Source organism: Tyto alba, unplaced genomic scaffold (assembly GCF_018691265.1).
Source record: "Tyto alba isolate M040663 unplaced genomic scaffold, T.alba_DEE_v4.0 Super-Scaffold_13, whole genome shotgun sequence".
Lineage (NCBI taxonomy): Eukaryota > Metazoa > Chordata > Aves > Strigiformes > Tytonidae > Tyto > Tyto alba.
The window spans coordinates 8,118,347-8,134,693 of NW_024881275.1; the positions used below are offsets into that span (position 1 = coordinate 8,118,347).

At 36.4% G+C, this 16,347-nt stretch overlaps 1 protein-coding gene across 1 annotated transcript in view; it reads right to left on the reverse strand.

Annotated features, from left to right (window-relative positions):
- The window catches only part of MSH3 (mutS homolog 3), a 116,093-nt gene that overhangs the window by 8,161 nt on the left and 91,585 nt on the right, over window positions 1–16,347 (reverse strand). The window lies entirely within an intron of this gene.

Here is a 16,347-nt window from a genome sequence, read left to right on the forward strand (position 1 = left end):
ATGTAAGAAGAACTATTTTAATGTGGATAATTGCATTTGTAAAACTAACCATTAATATGTAGTGAGGCACTGCTCCCTAACTGTATTCTGTATTATTCCTGATACAATAAAGTTTTTGAGTCAAGACACCTCTTGCTTAAACATTTTTTTTCTTCAAGTTTAAAACAGCTGTAATAAATCCCACTAAACTTCTACAATATTCAGTTGCTTTGAATTTACATTTTAATGTAGCTTGCCTCCTAAATGTTTTTATACACCAAAACATTAAACTTTTTCCCATAATATTCTGCCCACAAGGAGCATGCAGACATCCAATGTGAAGAGTGCCTCTTTAGTGCTGGCAAGAGATCCATCACTCCTCAGCAAATGCAATTTGGCTGGAAACCACTTGTTATAATGTCTCTTTGACAGCCAACCAAATTTCATAAAATTAAAAGCCCTTCTTCTTATAATGTTCAACACATTTATTATGTAAAGAAAAAAAAAAAAAAAAAAAAGAGGATGCATTATATCTTTTCAGTGCTATGTTTCACATGGTAAAGATTCCTGTCTCTAGCCTTAGAAAAAACAACAGGGAGGCAATGCCTTCATAAATAAATTTTTGGAGTTAGATGATATGCAGCAGTAGCTAGCTTCATGTAAATCAGACGGAGTTATATGCTTAACCTGTGTGTGACCCCTTAAAGATACAGATTTCCTTATTCTGTAGTAGCAGCATTCAAATGGCTGATTTTAACCTGATCTCCTGAGTCAATACATGCACACAGTATTGACCTTTTCCAGCGCAAGTGCTCATCATCCTGGGAAGGTATGCTATGACATTTTGTCATACGAGGCTCTATAAATGTTGGGACTCTTTTTAGTCATAAAAAAAGTGATGATACCAATCAGAAACCACTAGAATTAATTAGCATAACTTTTTTCCTTGCATCTCAAGAATTTTTATGTAGTCAGTATCCATTTAAACTTGCTCTCAACAGGCATGGACTAATATGGCCCTGAAAGTTACTTCGAAGTCTGGTGCTTTTAAGCTTTTCATAAGCTAGACATGTCTGACAGCCATCCATGAAAAATTTGTATAGAAGGAGGAAATTTAAATTGAGGCCACTGGGCTCTTCTTGGATCTTCTTCTCTCAGCATCCTGTTATTACTGCTCTCAAAAAAAAAAAACAAAGTTGCCTGGAGAATGGGATAGACTTGCAGACTTGATGACTAACAGTGGCGTAAGAACAACAGAGTAACCCAAGACACTGTTTCGGAGCAGAGCAGAGAGGCCCCTAGAGAATGGCAGCTGCCTTATGGTAGCAGTCTGGGGTGAAAGTGACACCATGTAGGTTAAAACAGAAATTGTCCTAGTATGACAGAAGGCAGTGAAAAACCCCAGATTTCCCAAGCAGAAAAATGAATACAGAAGCTTCTATTTAAGGCTATTTCCATGCTACATTTCAAAAGAACTTATCCAGCATGCTGTTAGTTGGTTTGGCTATAAAATTAAGAGTACTGTGTAGACTTCAGGTATTTTATTATTCTTTTTTATGTTAGTGTGAAGCCCTCACACTGCTTGTGAAAATGACCGAGCAGACCAAGAGCTCCCAGTGGTAACAAAAAGCAACTACGTAATACTGAACAAATCCTAGAAAACAAGACAGCAAAATCATTCCCCAAAGCCTTATTTTCATATAGTTGTCAACAGCCTGATGCTATTTATTAATCTCTAGTTTATAAAATACTTAATGCTGAAAAAAAACTTAAATGAAATTTAAGATTTTTCACCTTGCTTTTAGAAACACGCACTTGACTTTAAAAATTCATTTTAAATACTTACTGGAGAAATGAAACCTAGTGCCTGTTATAGAAGAATAAACCTAATTAGTATAGAGTCTCTGCACACTGACTTTGCAGTTTTCAAGAGAAGGCATTCAGATTCCCAGATATGGTTTGTCTTCCCAGGGATCAGAATTGAAGTCAGACTTCATCTCAGAATGTACTCATAGTCAAATTATTTATTCATCAAGAACAATTAACATTAAAAGAAAATTACTCTTTTCTCTGAGAATATCTTAAATGTAAGGTGTAGAATACCACTCTCTCAACACCAACAAAGACAGTCCTGTGATTCAAAGAGAACACTCAGTAAAACACAAAGAAAATAAATTCATAATGTGACTTTACAATTCCACTCACTCCCTGTCACACAAAACCCTTCAAAATGTCATTTCAAAAATCACTGTATTTGAATAGGAGTTATTTAAATTAAAATAACTAGTTTACAGAAAGAAATAATCAGATGGGCGCTTGCCTTACAGTTTATCCCTTTTCTTGTGTTGGACCATTCTCTACAACATGTTTTTGATCAACACTGTAAAGCTAATAACGATGTCATAAGAACTGTTTTGTATCCTTTTATTTTTTGCAGAAAACACTTTTCTCAGCTGAAGTTTCATGAGGTCTCTGCAGAAAACAAATGGTCGCTAAAGTGTAAGTATCAACTGAAGATGATGTTTATGAGAACAGAAAAACTTGATATTGATCCTGACATGAATGGAAGAACACAAGTAAAATTTCACTTCAACACTTAACTAAATCTCCTGTTGAACCAGGTTACTGACTGTTAGGCATCTAGCTAACAACACTTATTGAGACTTCACAGTAGTTTGCAAACTGGTCTGCCACAAAAATGAAAACAGGCACCCTAAATGGAGGATTGGCAGGCTGACTACTGTTGTCCTCTCCTACTGCAGTCCCAAGAATCCCACAACCTTTAACCAGCACAGTTGTTCAATTTTGCCCTGAAAAGCAATTTGAAACCCTGTGTGTTTTAGAAACACTCAGATTGCTAATAAGAATTTTTTCACAGCAGTTAGTATAAAAGTAGCCCAACCTGGATATTATAACTTTTGGCTACTTTCCACATACAATGAAAATTTACCAAGTAATTCTTTAGAAGACAGCATCTGCAAATATATAACAGTTCACTGGCAAGAAACTAATGCTTCACACTCCCCCACAGAGTACTGGTAAATCACTGACTTCATTTCCATCGAGCTCTTACTGATTCAAACCAAAAGCTGACAATAAGAAAAATAATTTACAGAAACTGCAATTACAGAATTTAAAAAACAAACAAACAAACAACTTTTGTCCTAAGTATGACAGAAAGCATTGTTACCACTGTAGTTGTTATTTTTGCATTATTCATGGGCAAATTCCAAGAAGTAAATATGTGCAAAGTTACGTAGATGACAATGATAGGAAATCAGAAGATGCTCATGATACTAACCTATTTACAGTCTGCATGCACACACGTGCTCCACTATTTTAAAGCTGCTTATTTGCAAATTTTAAAAGAAGAAATACTGATTGTATGTTATCCAATTTAGAAGAACAGTTGTTGAAAAACCTGACAAAATGCATTACTGTTAATGTAAAATTCATTTTTATTTTGTAAATTATTTTAGACATATGATATTCTCAGTCACAGAGAACTTAATGAAACTAGTAAAACCTAAGACCATTAGGGATACATAGTTTGCATTATCCTGGAAAGAAAAGCAAGTCCAAACTGATTTTAATACTCAGTTTCAGGGTGCTTTCCCCGTGCCCCTCCCCAACCCCCCCTTTCCATATTACTAGGTAATTGAAATAGCAAGAACAAGTAATCACTTAAATCCTCATTACCTTATACACCCAGCCAACAGAGACATGCTGTACACACAAGCACCCCATATATTAAAAGAAATGTTTCTAATGGGATTAGCTTTCAAAATGTGAACTGCATTGATTTTTTTTGCTGAAAGCCAGAGGAAAGAAAAACATCCATGGATTGCAGTGAACATTCAAGATTTTAAAAGCTTCACCTTGATTGACAGAACAGGTATAACTGAGTAGTGAAGGTGATATAGTGGTCTAGTCAATACAGTCACTGAGTGACAAGAAGGTACCAATACCGTCTCATTCCTAATGCTCTATAAGGCAACAGAAATTCAGTTGTTCTTCCAAAAGCTTATGTTACATTACCAGGTGAAGAATACTTGAGAAAGTTATTTTCTCAAATTCAGCAATGATACTCTCAATAATATAAGAACTTAAAAATATTTGTTACATCACCTTGGGCAAATACATCACTCACTGTTAAAATAATCCAGCAAATTTCTGGTTCATTCTAAAATTTTCCATTGTATTTTAAAACTCGACTTGCTCAAATCTAAGTTCCACTTTCTCTATCCCACATTACTTAAAACCCTACAGCAGCTGATGTCAGGGCACAAGGGCTAAGATCTCAGAGAAGCAGGGTGTCTGGCAGCAGAACAAGGACACAACAGTGACAGCTTAAATTCTGCATTCAAACATGCAAAGGTTTTGTACCTCATGTATCAATGTATTGCTTTCCACAGGTCCATCAGCTTTTACATTTCTTCAAACACAGAACTAAGCATTTATTTTTCTGGCCTTCAGTGGGAAAGCAATGATTTGTTCCTGTACAGAGGTGCCAAACTGAGGTTTTTATTGCAGCTTCTCCTTCTGCCCGAGAGATCTGCAGCACAGGCAGTGTGTAACAGCAGGTCAATACTAGATGGAATAGTTTATGAAGGCTCCATTAAGCAACTGAAGCTCCAAACACATGCTTTTGCTCTGATTTCTCTGCAGGAAACCACTAACACTGTATAAATGTTACTGATAGTCAAGAGAAAGAACAGATTAAGAGTAGAATCAGTTTGCTGAAGGATAAATTATAAACACAGATATTGAAATTAGGGGTTTTATTTGTGAGCCATCAATATTAGCCTGAAGAAGCTGAAAAAATAAAGACAAAGAAAAAACCAACCCTAAAATATGCACAGGTTTACACTTATTACTTTAGGATTCCAGCGAGGGAACTCAAGGTAATTAAGTTAATGTGCATATGTAGCTGAAGGATTGAGGCCAAGGGGGATTAAAAAGCAGGAACTATAGCAACAGACTAAGGACAATAGCTGAAGCATTCAGCATAAGTGAACTTTTCCCCTTTAAGCCTGTGGACACGACAGAAAATCCAATGCAATTTGTGACTAGGTTAAATCATAGCATGGAAGAGTTTCAGAAAGGCAAATACCACCATGCAATGTAGGAGTTTCACCTTTACTGTAAAATAGCTGGCCAGCTTCACAGGCAAATTCTCTTCCTCCCCATATACCATTATGGGGAAAGCCTTTCAATCCCTCTCAGGAATACTAAAATATGCAGCAGAAATTGTTTTATAAATCTCACTGTATGTATAAATAACTGTCTTTTATCACTTATCACTTAAAGGAATTTTCAAGCTTGATTTAAACCCCTGCAAACAAAACAATTGTTTGTATTTACAGATTTTATCAAATGCCATGTATGTAAACCAAAGACTGTTTTGTTAAATATTATTACATGTATGACATCTAAATCTAATACTGCAGATGCATGTTACTGTGAAACGAATAGATATAAAACTAAATTAGCTACAAATACATGCGTAGCATAGCTTGATTTGTATCTACAGAGCTATAGAACCCTGTCAGAAATAATTGCAGTTCAAACGTACTGTGATACGTCCAAGACATAACCTTCCTAGAAAAACAGAACAAAATAATTTTCAACTTAACAACACTATCTACAACTTTTGTTTATTCTGTTTTCAAAAAGAACATCACCATGTGATAAAAAAATAGGTGCAATGAATTTAATACACCACCTTTTTTTTCCCTCAAAGCTGGGAATAATTTACCCCAGAGGTGTAATTATAGGGCTGTAAGCATAAATGAAAGGCTTCAGTAATTTTTGTTATTCTGACAATAAACACAAATACAATTAAGCAAGAACAAAATGAAACAAATTACTGTGCCATAAAGAAGCAACATTTCTGAAAATTACTTTTGGGTTCTTGACAAGTAACAAATTCTGTTTGTCTGACTGTCATTGTTGCTTTCCAGAGCAATACAAACAATACCGGTTTAGCATATCAGTATATAAAATTCTCATGTCAACTTGCCAGTCACTTGAGACTGCTTTGTATGAATGGTTTCTTACTTTTCTGCACAGTAGATAAATTAATGCGTACAGCAAAACCAGTAAGCATTACTACATATATATAGAATAAACAAAGATGTGAAAAAGTACCTTCACTTTTAAATTTTTTGACCCTTGAGTCTAATTGACCAGGCAAATTGAAATAATTTAATTTTTCTTTTCAGAGGAAAATCTGAATGACTTAAATTTAAACATTTATTTTCAGATGTAAGTAAGTAAGTAACTAACTAACTAACTAAATCTAACAAAGCATCAAAGTTCTGGCAAAAATCAGGTAACGTAGAGATAAATTGCTCTGCTGAGATAAACTCCTCCACAGTTTTATTCAACACTCAATCTCCAGGAGATTTCTGCATTAGGATGTCTGCAGACTGCCCTGCCAAACACTGCTGTCACCTCAAGACTAGAATTTCATAGCCTAGATTTTTATGATAAAGGTATGAAGAAGCTGACTAGCTGAATCTTCATGCCAGGTTTTGCGATTTAACTGATATCTCTAGAACAGTCAGGAAGATTAATCTTCATAATCCTACACTGTAAGCCTCAAAGAAATCGATAAAGCTTAATAAAGCAATAAATGGAAACAAGGAATTTTTTAGTTTGGTAACTGGTGATATCGCATGTGATATAAATATGAGAGGCTATATGTTATTCTGACAAAATACTGAAGAGCTTGCCATAAAGGACAACAACTTATTATTGCTAAGTATGTGAATGCACAAAACCTACGCCAGTCCAGCCGAATGATCTGACTAATTTTGGAGGTTGTGGCCAGCACAAGAATTCAAAAAAAAAAAGGCACAGAAACCATGAAATGGTAATGATGCAGTAATCTCAGGGAAAGATTTTTCAGTAGATTTTTAAATAAAAAGAAGTACTGATTATGTACTCTCTCATACATAGTTCCAAGTATAGTATATTTTGTTTAAGATTTATTATAAAACAAAATCAGTGTAGACCCCCTCCCTCAAGGGGTGAAAAGCAGTACCTCCATACTCCACTCATAGAATAAAGGACTAACAATAAGATGGGACAGGCTCATTTAAGACATAAAAGCTCTGCAAGTCTTTCCTACACACTAGTAATCATTTAAAAACATCATCAGCATGCTGTTCCCTCAGCAATCAGGGTTAAATACACAAAGTAGCTTTGGATGGAGGAAGTCCATTTCTTTATCATGTTTAGTGAAATCTCTATGTAGGAAGAAACTTCTAATGAAGACCACCTCTAAACCATTTTCAAGCATGTGAGTTCCTGGGCAGTCTCACTGCAAATACATCTTATCCGTGAACTGAGCAATTAATAAGTAGCCAAGAATATAACAAGAGGCATTCTGGTCATAAACTGCTCTCTTTTTCAACCTCAGTTTGCGTATGGATATGCAAACAGCACCATTGCTTCAGTAAAACTCTGAAATAATGGAGCTTGTTATTCAATTATTATTTTAAATTTAAAAATTCTGCCCCTCCCCCATCCTGCTCCTGTGCAGCTCCCTTCTAATGACCAACTGGTAAAACTGGAATGAAATTAAGTGCAATCTTATTTGCTTAGTTACAAAAAGGTGGGATGTTTTTGCCACCAGCAGTTAGATCAATGGAACATTAATTTTCATTAATATTTAAGAGCACTATTTTGGTTTTACTCTTAAATGATTTACCTCAAGTTTCAATTTATTGTGAAAAGCACTTGGAAAACATCTTCCACTCAATTTTAATTTTGATAGAAACATCCTCTTTTTCCTGTTTCACACACCACTCCATCCTGTGCTTTCTGATTTTCTCAAGATTTCTTATAAAATGTACACTTAACAAGCCCTGGAACATTTTAATCTGTTAAAGTAAATCTTGCAATTTTAAATATCTTTCAAATTTTAATGATGGTGACATTCCAATGAAGCAAAGAAAAAATAAATACTAACAACCAAAACTGATTGCCCAAATGATGTTTGCAGGTGTTAACATAATATTTGCTTTCCATCATGATTATTAAGTGCACTAAAATTTGTTATGATGCCATAAATATGTACATTTTATCCATCTAAAAAAAAAAATATCTAGAGAGAAAATAGTGAGGTTTACTACTAGTTTCTTTCAGTCGCACATATTCTTGACAAAACAGTAATATGGGTTTGTCAAGTTACCAGAATTAAATAGCTGTGAAAGTATTTAGGGAGGTAACATCCATAATATATCTACTTTAAGACGCCACCTTTTTGAAAGTCAATTCTGCCATGTAGAGATCAGACAAACATCTTGAATGAAACATACAGAAGACAGTGTTATGGCATGTTTGATGCACAGCCTTTAAAGGAATGTGGATTGATAAGGGCTGAATTTTCTTGGGGTTTTTAGTTTACTTTGAAGAAATCCTTCATCCCTATACTGTCTTCTAAGCTTTAACAGCATTTCTTTCCAGATTATCCTCTCTTATATTCTAGACCATGACAAAACAAGGTAAACATTAGGGACCTTAAAACAACTTCAGGTGTTCCTAAATGTCCTTTCTATCAAATGTAAGAATTTACTACACCTAGTCACAGTTTCGCCTTTGTAATATACACTTATATTGAATAAACTTGTACCTCTCCTAAATAGGAGAGCAATATGCCAGTTTTTTACTGTGACAGAGGAATAGCCACACTCTGCTGTGAACAGTAAAAGGACGTGACAGAAAGACCGTATTATGCACACCCTCCTGAGTCCTCTGCATTTCAAGTTTGTGCCCTCAGCTGGTGATCATGCCACTGACAATACATGAGATCTTTCTGGCACAACACCCCACCTCCCCTCCCCCCCCCCGCCCAAAAAAAGTAGTGTACATCAATGGCAAAAGACCTCTTACACACACCCTGCAGAAACAGATACCTGCAGTTCTTGCAGGTGTTACGGGAAACAGGCCATGGCCTCCATACATCCTGCATTCTTGCACAAGCCTACACAAACCTTCCCCTATTTTCTGGCTCATAAACTCTCTTTTAGGTGACAACAATCAAGGCAGAGGAGTAAAATGGGTGAAAGGATCCATGATGGCTATAATAACTCATACAAGAAACGTCACTTTGGGATATATAAATTCCCTTTCCTCTTCAATCTGCACGGATCTGATTGCACATGACTGACATGGGTCTTTCTGCTCACATAATGATGGAAATGAGGAGTGCCAGTCACATCAGTCAAGCAGGCATTCAAATACTGCTTTTTTTGATACAACATCAAGCTCTCTCCCATGTGAGTGTGCAACGCTCACAAATTTAAGTGGAATGCGCCACATCTCAGCTTTGCAGATTTCAGGATCAGATGAAGATACTACCAGAGCAGTAGCAGACCAAGCGTTGACAGGCAGCAAGGGAAGTACAGCCATCAGCTGGCAAAATAGCATGAAGCATTGAGTTACCCACTTACAGGGACTCTGTGACAAAATGTTTTGGCCTTTAAAGACGCTTCCTACTGACAAAAAGAGACTTAATCTCATCAGTATCACTATGTTAAGCTAAGCATACATACAAATAATGCCATTTCTTCTTTAAACTGGAATGCATAATTTAAGTTGACTGGCTGACTGGTGCAAAAGGTTGAAAACATGCATGGTCACTTTGTCCAAAGAACTGAGAAGATAGGAGCTTGCTTTCCTTGCACCTATCTGTTTCTTAGAAGAGAAAGAAGGATTATCTGGCAGGCACTACTGGGGTGCCTCTAGGACAGAGTGCTACTCTGTCACTAGAAAGCAGGCTCAACTGGGATAAAAGGCCAGGCTGGAGTGTTGGTAGTATCTTGATCACTGACACTCATATGGCAAACTGAGTAATGCATGCACCTGGAATGTCTTTTCAAGTGTAGATACAGCTCGTTCATAGATGTTTTGCTAGATTCTAGAAAGATTGTGCAGGTGAGGGAGTGAGTAGAGTCCCCTGAACTGCATCACCACATGTAACAGCTGTGAGGACATAGCTGATACTCACACGGGTAGGTCTGCAAATGCAATTTTCAATAGCAGGAGGTGATCTTCAATTGGCAAGTCTCTCAGTAGCACTGTTGTCCCTTGCAGCAATCAAAATTCCTTCCCTTTACTGAACCCATTGATCAACTTAGAATTGCCACTCCTTGGCAATGTACATGTCTGGAACTGCATCTTGGCTGCTGGACTTGAAATAAAATGACCCAACTAAGGCCAGTGGTGATGGAGGATGAAACTCCCTCATTATTTCAGTGTTGGATGAGGCTGGCAGTTCTCAACCAATGTAGAAAACATGTTTTCATTTCCTTTGCCTCCTTCCTCTCCTTATAGATCCGAAAATCACAAAATGTGAAAGCAGTTTCCTGTGTATGAAGGGGAATGAGGTAGGTCTCTGTGCTGGTGTCTTAAGACTGCCCTCAAGGACACCTTCAAGAAGCACAGCCTGAATCCGATGCTTTCAGTTTCCGCATCTGGGAATGAAAGCAGACCAGATGCATGCCAGGGGCACATGCAAGTACCTCAGCAGAACACAACTTCTGTTGAATCAAATCAGAAGCATCGGGTCACTCTGTGATGGCAACAGCTTAAAGTCAGAGGGCCTAATTTGTATAGCTCTGCAACTCTGTTGTGTCAAACAGACATGTAAGTATCAGTTGCCTCAAGATTTCTGCACTCTAGTTTTAGTTGAATGAGCAACTATAACACATGTTCAAAATCACACAAGGAAGACAGACAGACAAGGAAATACAAAAACAGCTACGTAACTCGAGCCCTGGAGCAGACAGATTCAGGATCCCACTTGTGGCCATGTCTACCTGAAAGACCCTGTATATACACATGTAATACAAGCTAGGAGAACAAAACCATCCCTCCATAGCCAAGGTGATCAACCGCCATCTGTTTTCACAACATTTTCAGATATACAGTGGAATTTGAACTGAGCTTCTCCTAACTATAGACTCTGCAGTGAGGAGTGCCCCCCATGTTAAAAATACATTTAAATCATCTGTTACAAGGATAAAAATGTAGGACAAAGTTCTGTACACCTAAATACAGATCGTGTGATATGCAGAGACTATACCAAGACAATTGCCTTGAAGTGCAGGCAACATAAACCAAAAGAATTAAGCTGCTGCTTACCTAGGCAACCTACCACTACCACCTGTTAACCTGCATTGCCAACCTCCTCCACCACTCTGTTTTCTTAATATACCTTCTTAAACAATTCAAACTCTATTTCTTTGCCATCATAAGGATTAAAGACATGCCAAGAATCTGTAAACAGCAAGGTAACTCTTTCGAGAGAGATGAAGTGCATGAGAGGACAATCTACATACATCTTACTGATGCTTCTATTTATTCCTTTAACCTTTAAGCACACCGTACATAACTTGCAAGAGGCAGTTTTCAAATGCAGTTGAAGCACAGTGCATTGAATTAGTTGAGACAAGTGAAACTGCACCTTTAACAGTATGCCAATTAGCTGATGGTATAAAACCTCACTGGAAGATGTATGTCACACCACACTGTGACTGTGCATACTTACATCTGATCACTGAAATAAGTAAAATAGCTTTTATTTCAACACAAGAAGAGAAAGCAATGCAGGTAAGTGCTATAAGGAAGGAAATTCTTCTTTGTCCCTTTACCATCATCCAGGCTCGATAGGAGTTGGTCTGCTTCACAGTATTCTTTTTAATGGCAGATTGTGACTTCAATAAATTGATTCTTAAAATCTTGAATACAAGGCATTCGCTAACTTGAACTATTAATTACCTTGTTTATTTGAACATATTTTACTTTCAAATTGTTATAACATTCCCCCTCTCTCCTCTCTCAATTTTCAAAATTGACCCTCATGAAGAGCTACTGGTGACCTACAGGAAATAGGCTAAAGTTTTATAGCTGTAAGAAATTATATCAATAATTGATAGTAAGTGGGACCTCTTTAAAGGTCTGCTTTCTGCAGCAGCTAAACGTCACCTCTTCTGAACACGTTTAGGTGAACAGAATTTCTTTCATTAGTTCCTCCATATGTGCGTGTCCACACTTGCTTTCTACACAAATACACAGAGAAACATTATATTAATTTCAATGTCTGAATAACTATATTAGAGGACCTAACACGAATTGAAGGTTAAATTAAAGCAAAAATTGAACCCATTTATTTCAAGGAGAGTCTTGGATGCGAATTTTCAAACAGCAGAGAATTAAATACTCAAATCCCATTAAAAGTCAATATAGATTGGGCAATGACCTTTCCAAAATTCTTCTAAAATGGCACTGAGTAAGTTAAATTCTTTAAGCAAAGGCTGCATGAACACATTAACCCGTATTGGACAAGTGAAAAAAATAAAGAAGAAAATATCAATAGCAAAACATCCTCAAAATATTGTGTATTCCCTCCATATTACATAGATATCCCTTAAATAATTGGCATAGCATACAGTCTGAAAAGTTGTAGCTTTTTTGCAGAAACATGGTTTACACATACATCGACTCATGAAAAAAAAATGTAAATATGGAATTTCAAGTGAGAAATTTATATAAACTCTTTAATAATACAATACAGAAATCTGTTCTAAAACATAGCTTTAAATAAAAATACACAAATCTGGAGAATGATTTAGTGTCTTTTTAGTATGATGTTATGAAGCTGGAGCCACTTAACAATAAAGCAAACTTTTTACTTATTTCACAACCCCTAGTATCCCCTTCCCAGGATTATGAAGAAAGAATAGTAATGGAAATGGCAAGGTTGCTTTTACGCATAAGAAATGGTGAGATTTGGGAGGGTCCATAGCAGTACTCAGAAACTTCCTTAAGAAGTGAATAATGCAGGTTATTGTAGGAAAGTACTCTTCCCACTCCCCTCAAGGTTTTCAATTTACAGACTTGTAACAGCATATCATCTGGGCTTAGCAGCATTATGCAGTGAAAGATTCTCTCCCTTTTTAGGATGAAATTATCAACACTACTTTGAAATGCCTGGACTAGCCTTAGCACTGTATTGTGTCTATACACTCAGTAATGAAGATAAATCATTCCTATTTTCACTATACCTACAAGCAATACAATTCCTTTTGCATCTTTAAAAACATTTAATATAATGCAGAATTTAAAGTCCATTTAGACAAGCTATAGTACATAAATACTAAATATATCCAAAGGAATAACCATAGTAGCAACCTTTACATTTCCATGGAAACCCTACTTAGAACACAAGATACAAATACTAGACGAATGTTAATCTCTTAAACCTATATAAATTCACACTCCAAAGATGCAGTCTACAAACAAAAATGAGACTGCAGTATAAAGCATCAATATTAAAAAAAAATTAACAAGCAGAACCGTTGGTGCTCCTGATGCACAGAACTCATAGAGTCAGCCTTTAAAGCGTCCCTCACAGAAGGGGTGCTATGCTAACAGCAGCATCCAGCAAACAACACACCACGGCAGTGATGAAAATAACTTGGAAGCTGACATCTTCCCATGGAATATTTTTAAAAGGTTAAAAATATACCAAAGTTATCAACAAAAAAATTCCATTTTCCATCAAGACACTTGTGGCCTGGGGTGGCAGTGCAGATAGGAGGCATGCATTGTGGTTATTCTAATAAAAAAACAAACAAAAATAAATCCCAAAACAGAACACAGACTAAAACTAAACAAAAAAGCAAAACTGGGAGTGAGTTAAGAGAAAATCCCTGATCTCTCCAAGCCCATTCCCTACCAGAAGAGAGTTCTTGGCAAAAGCTGAGTCTAGAAATTTATGTTCAGACAGACAGAGCACTGAAGAAACAATGGAGGACATAACATGTGGCAGCTGAATTTATCGTTTCTCTCCTCTAACCAGTAATAAAAACTATTACAAGGATAATTTCCTAGGGCTAAGAAATACCCTAAATATAACATCACATTAACCTGGCCCATCAGACTTATATACTTCAAGACTCCCAGAACCCTTAAAAAAATAAAAAAAAACAATTAAAAAAGAGGTGCCTACTTCCTGCGCAGCCTCTGCACACCTTGGGCTTCTGAGTTGCAGAAGGTGGTAAGTTACACATTTTCTCATTGGAGAGGGTAAAGTTCATGATTTGGAGAAGGTAAAAAACAAAGCAGTGTTTAGGCAAAGACTAGACTGTGCAATAAAGACCACTTTGTGGCTACTGACAATCAAATATAGCAGGACAGAAAAGAGTACCGACAACTCACTCACAGGGGGAGCACAGATGTCATTACTTGGATATGTAGATCAAGGAAAGCCCCCCATACTCCAGAGGCTGAAGAAAAACCATGATGCAAGTATTATCCTAAACATTTGTACTGGAAGGAAAGCTAAAACTGGGTCAAGATTTAAGATCCTGTAAGTACATCACAAATGGCTAATGCGTGTCCCACCAGTACAATCAATTCCCTCAAATTACACTACACAGAAGACAGAAGTTTGAGCACATGCACAAACAAGCAGTTCCACTGATAATTGTTTATACATTGAAGTGACCATCCTGAAAGGATCCTGAAGGAATGCAATAAACTCAACATTTTTTGCTTCCTGTTAACCTTGTAACTAATGCATGACTACTTTTATCTCAGTAATATATTTTCAATTTCTCCTTCATTAATATTGAGCCAATCAGTTTACTCCTAATTGCCAGTGAAATGACAAGAACTTAAGTAAATCTTCAGTACATTCATCTGGTGTTTGACAGATTTCACATTCAATGAAGAATGGCATATCCAGCTGAGGTTCCAAAGCCAATTTATACAGGGGGGAAAAAAGAAAAATCAATCCCCTGTGTTAGAATCCCACTGGTCTCCAAATTAAATGGTCTAAAACCTGATAGCCCGTAAGTAACACACTCTAGGTCTGCTTGGCTTGAAATCTGAAAGTGTAAGTTTTACCTTCAACCACACTACCTTACCACAACAGATCTGAAAAATACCTATAATGTAGAGAAAAGTTAAGTGGAATCAGAGAAATATACGGGGGACCAGCTGGAACTCAGATGTATTAATTTTTAGGTTTTTCTCACTCTAGAGGACAAAGCCCAGTTTGTTCACTTTCTTGTGGACACAAAATAAAATGGCACTCCCAGTGACCATGTCACATTTCCTAATTTTTCTGCAGAGATAATCCTGTTGCAATGACAGTCAAATAAAACCAGAGGGAAGGTGGATACTAAGCTTAAGCCTAACCGACTTATGCATGTATGGTTAGAAATTAAGCCAGTGTGAAAACAAGTAGGCTACTCTAAGTTCACATACAAAACACGGAGCAAGACAAAAATAATTTTCAAATTGTTAGTAACATTGTAACGTTTTTTTCTGTGAGGTAAATCAGATCTTGTGTATCTCCATGTCCCCTCGAGAAATCCTCATCCAATAAATCAGTCAATTACTCTCAACACAGGGTAGGGAAAAAGTTAACCATTTTGAATTTTCAGCTCCAATTAATTTTGGAAAGATAATACAAATTGTTTTCTAATTTGTTCAACTGCTTAGCATTGAAGTGCATCAAAGCATGATTTCATTCATTTTTGTCACAACACAATGAGGCATAAGAACATATCTTTATTTGATAAAGCAATCCCAGATGAACAGTATTTCAGATTCTCTGTTAAAAGTTAACTCTGAAATGCACGCTGCCATCACAGAACTAGAATTTCAGGAAAGATAATCCTACCACAGATACATGAATGTTGTAAACTTAAACCCATAAGTAATTATCCATCTCAAATACCATCAGTAACACAGAACTTCTGCTGATAAAAAAAAAAAAAACAGGTTAAAGAAAAAGGGGAAAAAACAGCTGGTTAATCCTTGGTAGTATTAGATTATAAAATATAAAGTCTTGACTGTACTGACAATCTTTAAAAATTACTCAGCACTGTCTTAAAATTGAGACTAAGTGAAATGAACTGCCATTGTTCTTTCTTTGAAAGACATCAAGTAAAATGTGTTCAAGACTGATAGTACAGGACAGATAGTAAGCACAGTATATAGTCAACCCCAAATTCTCAGTCTCAAATATTGTGAATATATACAACTGCCCTGCACAGCAGAAACTGTGACATGATTTTTAGAGATGATGGCATTCATCTGGCTATCACCCAGCAGAATAAATTTGGCCAAGATGTCCATTCTGGCACATGAAGTTAGATACTTGGATCTTAAGACTGACACATTAACATTCTTATCCGTTAAAGATTCAAAGATTCCAAAACAAGTACTATGGCTTACCAGAAAATCAGAATCAAAACCTAACAACCAATGCATGTATTTAAAATGAAAAATGAAACTTGTATAAATTCCAAAGTTTTGAATGAAAGTGAAATTTCACTTTGATAT